The sequence below is a fragment of the Loxodonta africana genome, chromosome 4 (assembly GCF_030014295.1).
Source record: "Loxodonta africana isolate mLoxAfr1 chromosome 4, mLoxAfr1.hap2, whole genome shotgun sequence".
NCBI classification, from domain to species: domain Eukaryota; kingdom Metazoa; phylum Chordata; class Mammalia; order Proboscidea; family Elephantidae; genus Loxodonta; species Loxodonta africana.
In genome coordinates, this window is record NC_087345.1 from 171,873,812 (window position 1) to 171,879,811 (window position 6,000).

Consider the following 6,000-nt stretch of genomic DNA (forward strand, 5'->3'; position numbering starts at 1 on the left):
AATACTGTGCCACCAGGGCTCCAGATAATGGGTTTATACACTTGTAATTAAGGAACCCTGGTGGCGTCGTGATTTAAGTGTTCAGCTGCGGCCCCATGGGAGAAAAGACCTGGCGGTCTGCTTCCATACAGCTTACAGCCTTAGAAACCCTGTGGGGCAATTAGTTCTACTCTGTCCTGTAGGGTCATTTCGAGTCAGAATGGACTCCACAGCAATGGGTTCAATTTGGTTTTGGTGTATCTGTAGTTTGGAAATCAGAACTCATTTTTCTCAAATAGAAAATTATTAACAACGGGTAGGCTATCTGGTCGGCCCGTTAGCCTTCAGCCAGTCTTTTTCATGACACGCATAAAATACGTTGTTTTTACAAAACACCGAAGTAAACTGGGGTATATCTATATGTGGCTTAGTAAAAAAAAAAAAAAAAAAGTTTCATTTTCTTTAAGTGGTATGTGTAAATTTTTATGATAATGTAAGTGGAGTTGGATTGTAATAGAATTTTTTCACATTGTTTGAAAATGACAGTTTTAATTTGCACAACCTGCACGCATTTTTAGAGCAGCCAGGCTGCCCTCAGCTTTCTTCTTGTGCTGTCGTCTCTGACTCAGTGACCTTACGTACAGCGGAATGAAACATCGCCTGTCCCACTAAGGTTGCAGCTATTACGAAGTGTTTTCCAACCTACAGGCTCATCTTCCAGCACTGTATCTGATAATGTTCTGTTGCCATCCATGTGATCTTCACTAGGTAATTTTTGGAAGTAGATCACCAGGCCTGTCTTCCTAATCTTAGTCTGAAAGCGCCACTGAAACCTGTCCACCACGGGTGGCCCTGCTGGCATTTGAAATATGGGTGGCATAGTTTTCAGCATTATAGCAACATGCAAGCCATATGTCCAACTCACAGACGGGTGGTGGGCAGTTAGCTTTGACACCACGAAAAAGGCACATCAGTGCCAAAAGGATGTTATCCAACAGAGGTAGAGATTCCATCTGCCTCCTACAGTCTTGGGGACCAGCAGCTCCACCTGCGACTCCACGCCCGGCCACGGTTCTGCTCCTTGGGCTCTGGCCTTGCTCCTCTGCTTCAGGGAACACCATCTCCTTCCTCCAGCCTGTTCTGGGCCCCAGCTGTTCTGCAGCTACTGGGTGGTAGAGGATCTTCGTGGCCTACTCAGCATCTTGGGGTGGATCAGGGTGCCCCTCAGACCTGCAGGGACTATGGGGTACCAGGCTATCATTACATTCTGCTCTGCCCCAGCAGCTTCCTACAGCATCCCAGATGAGACTGCAGAGGCAATAGGCCCGGGAACCTCAGGCCCCACCTAGCTGCCTTGTGGAATAAAGGGGTGAATATTAAAACACACTCCTGGCATGTGAGGGTGCAAGGCTACTTCCTCAATTCCTACAACCCTCTCCACTTCTGACTGTCCCCAGGACTATGGAAGCGGAGTGCAGACATGGATGAAAGGGACAGTGTTCTTTCTGCTCCTCTTTCCTTCACCTTCCCCTCCCCTTTGGGGATATTACTGTACTCACCAACTTTTACCAGGGTTATGCAAAGTGGGAACAGCTACTGAGCTAGGGAAACAGGCCCCAGGCTGAGATGAGGTCCTTATGTGGGGGAAGGGAAGCGAAATCCCCCAGCAGCCCTGGGAAGGGAAGGGGAGTTCCTAACTGCACTCAGCTGTGGCTGAAGGCTGTGTGTGAGGTGGGCCTGTAGCTGAATCAAAGCCCATCTGGTCTCACGTGCAGAAAGCTATAACTTGGGTCTCAGGATGCTAAGACACACTGTTGTGTATGAAAAGTGTTATATTTTTATTGATTCCTTTGTGTTGCGACTTCCCCAAATCTGGGGTACTTGAACCACACTTTGAAAACAGAAACTACTGCTCTCTGCTTCTCTGTTCCACCTCCCAAATGGAAACTCCTAGTGCAGCATTTCTTAATCGTGGGCTTACTAAATTACCACGTGGCTCAGGGCTGCTCCTGAGAACTCTGCAAGCCTCTGTCCTCTAGCCTCTGCAATAGCTTTCACTTTTCGCATTTCCACCGGGGAAGAAAGGCTCAGCTGTGGTGCTCCCCCTACCCTTCCACTCCCAAACTGCCTGGAGTCAAATCTGGTGTAGTCTGGGTTGGATTTGCGGAGATTACCCACATGCAACTTTATGTGCCTCCTACCATACCTTTTACATGTCTACTTCACAGTGCCTGCAAATGCTGCATAGAAAGGGCACTGCCTTTGATAGGAGGGAACTGTTAGCAACATATTGTTTAAGTGGAAGGAGCAATTGGTTCTTAAAAAGTACGCACGTACCGTCTGATCCCCACTCTGTAAATGCAAGTGTATACGCTTGGCTGCTAACTGAAAGGTCAGAGGTTCGAGTCCACCCAGAGGCACCCTGGAAGAAAGGCCTGACAATCTACTTCCAAAAAAATCAGCCACTGAAAACCCTGTGGAGCACAGTTCTACTCTGACACACATGGGATCACCATGAGTCAGAATTGACTTGACACCAACTGGCTTTACTTGTTATATGCATCATCCTTAACCCTTTGTCATTGAGTCGATTCTGACTCATAGTGACCCTAAAGGACAGAGTAGAACTGCCCCATAGGGCTTCCAAGGCTGTAAATCTTTACAGAAGTAGATTTCCACATCTTTCTCCAGCAGAGTGACTGGTAGGTTCAAATCGCCAACCTTCTGGTTAGCACAGAGCACTGTAATCACTGTGCCACCAGGGCTCCTTGGTTATAGGTATAAGGAAAAAAAAAAAAGGTAGAATATTATAGCTTCCAAAAACTATAATTCACTGACTTCATTTGAAATGGTATTCTTCACATGCAACATGTTAGGAAATTTATGGGATTATTTCAAGAGCATAAAAAAGGTGTGGAGTGCTCAAACAAATTTTGGTGTGTGTGTTTTTCCCCCTATTTTCGTTCAGTTACACTACAGTACTAAAAACCATTGCCAACAGACTCAGTCTCCTTGGTGGGGGTGAGGGAGGCTCATTCTTTCCGTTCTTAATGATATCGATGGATTCATACTCATTATAAATTTTAATACCAAAAATTTTTGGTATTTTGAGCACACACTATGTCGTAGGCACTTTGCTAACTCTTCAGGTGGATTATCTCCTCTGATCCTCAGACGAATGGTACTATTATCTCCATTTATGTGAGTTCAAAAAGGTTAAGCAAGGCACCTAAGAAAACTGGATTCTAATCCGTGACTGTCTGATCTCAAACCCAAACAAAGGACATCGTGCACCTACCGGTAGGTGCTCTCCTCCAACAGAAGGGGCACCTAGGTGCGTGGCTGGTATTTATTGGGGCCAGTCAGAGGAATATGGGGCTGATTTTGGCACTTTGTGAAATGCCTCAAGGTTGTTTTCCCATTCCAGTCGCCTTAAGGTAGATTTTTCTTTTTAGGTTCCAGTTTTTGTCCCCCTTCCTCCAGGAGGGAACCCTGGTGGTGTAGTGGTTAAGCATTTGGCTGCTAACAAAAGGTCAATAGTTCGAACCACCAGCCGCTCCTCGGAAACCTACGAGGCAGTTCTGCTCTGTCCCACCGGGTCACTAGGAGTAGGAATAGACTTGAAGGTAACAGGTTTGGTTTCTGGTTTCCTCCAGCAGAGAATGAATTCCAGGCAGTCACCTCAAGCAGGTATTTATTACATTTGAATCTTCTAACTGGGAGGGGAGAGGCTCTGAAGGAATTTCAGCTATCTCCCAGAGTGTGAGGATGAGCGGGGAGGGCTGAGCCCAGGAAACCTCAGAAACCAAATACTTGTTTTTGCTTCTCCTTAAGGCAAACCTACTTTACTCCTCTTAGGATGGGCAGGAACTTGAAGAAACTTCCTGCCTCCTCTCACCCTAAGCCTCTGAGGAGGTTCTGGGTAGTATCATGGTGGGTGTGTGCTGCTGGGGCTTAAGGCCTGTTCCTGAGATGCTCCTAGGAATACTGGGGCTTTTCCCACGGGACCATCCAGCTTTAGCAGAGATCTGTCATCTTCAGACCACATTCTCCCCATGATAAGAGCCTCTGCCCAGAGACTTCTACTGGCAGGGGCATGCCGGAGCCCACTTTTACCGGCTCACTAGGAAAAAAAAAAAAAAAAAAACCCTTGCAATCGAGTGGATTCTGACTCATAGAGACCCTATAGGACAGAAGAGAACTGCCCCATAGGGTTTCCAAGGAGCGGCTAGTCATTTCAAACTGCCAACCTTTTGATTAGCAGCCCAGCTCTTAACCACTGGGAAACCAGGATCTGCGAGAGCCAGTCGTTGAACATGTTGTTAGTTGCCGGCTCTGAGTTACAGTGACCCCATGTACAATGGTCCTGCAGCACCTTCACGATCATGGGTATGTTTGCATCTTTCAGCACTGTATCAGGCAATATTTGTTGTGATCCATAGGGTTTTCATTGATTAATTTTTGGAAGTAGATTGCCAGGCCTTTCTTCCTAGTCTTAGTTTGGAAGGTCCACTGAAACTTATCTGCTTTGGGTGACCTGGTGGTGCAATGGTTAAGAGCTTGACTGCTAAACAAAAGGTCGGCAGTTCAAATCCACCAGCTGCCGTAGGGGGCAGTTTTACTCTGTCCTACAGGGTCACTATGAGCCGGAATCGCCTCTAGAGCCATGGGTTTCGTTTTGTTTTGACCAGTGGCATAGCTTCCGGCATCACAGCAACACGCAAGCCACCACAGTATGACAAACTGATGTGCGGTGGTGTTAAACAGCCAGTATTAAAGATCAAATCATGTAAAATCACAGTAAGATGAATGTCAAAGACAAAGGTAATAAACATTAAAGCTCACTACTTCTAATTATCTTACCATATTTCCCTGTCATCTAGGCTCTTGAGGTTATCTCCATCCAGTGTCTCTGTACGGTGGGATACCAGTAATGATGTGCTACTGAGCATCTCTTCCCAACTCTGTATTCATTCAGTGGCCTCACGCTGGGAGCCTGAGAGAGGCCATGGTGGGAGGCGCTACACCACAGAAAGCTGCGCACAGGCATGCTACACAGCAGGGCTGGGTTCCAGAGAGCCATTGGTGAGCATTTACCTGCATACCACTGCCTGCAGGGATTTTTTTTTAATGTTTTCTGGTACTTTTGACCCATTTTAGGTTATACATTTTATCTTTGTACCATACCCTACCTTTTCTCATTTTCAATAATATGTTTATAGATCTTATTTCTACCCAGGTAACAGAATCTCAGACAAGAGCGACTGTGGACCTCGACTTCTTTCTTAGCGGAGGTGTTACTACAGTTTCATCCACATTCAAACAGTAGGACCAAGGAAAGGGGAGCCAGCAGCCACCAGTCCTCACCCTTCGGACCCAGCCTACCAGGGCCTCCTCTTTGGAAGAGCCCAGGGAGGGCACTTTCACTCATAATCTTAATTTCCCTGCTGATCGTGGCTTGGTTTTAGGATCAGTATTTCTCTCTTACCTCATAGGAATCGCCTGGGAAATTCTCATTCAGAAGGTGTAGGCTTGGGCCCCTGGAGTAGAAATTTTGGAAAGCGTGAGGGGATGCTGGCGGGCCATACTGTGACGTGAAAAGAGCACTCTGTGGATTCAAGTCTCGGCTTTGCCACGTTCTGTCCATGTAACTTCAGGTAAGTTACTTAAACTCACAGAGTGCTGGTTTCTTTACTTCTGTCAGGGAGAAAGTAAAAGCTACCTTGTTTTCATTTTACTTTTTGTTATTTCAAAGGTGTTAACCACCTAGGAGGAGCCTTGGGAGCTGCTCAGCTGCTAATCTGATGTTAGGAGAAAAGTTAAATCATCGTCGTCATCTGTGTTTATACTTCACTAAAATGCTTCTTAAAAATATAAGAATACTTTCATTTATTTGTTAATTATATCCCTAATACAATAACCCTGAAACTTGCTATCATTAGCCCCATTTTACATTGGAAGAATCTGATTTTTAGTGATAAGTAGCAAGTCCAAGATCGCTCAGGTATGTAAAAAAATCCA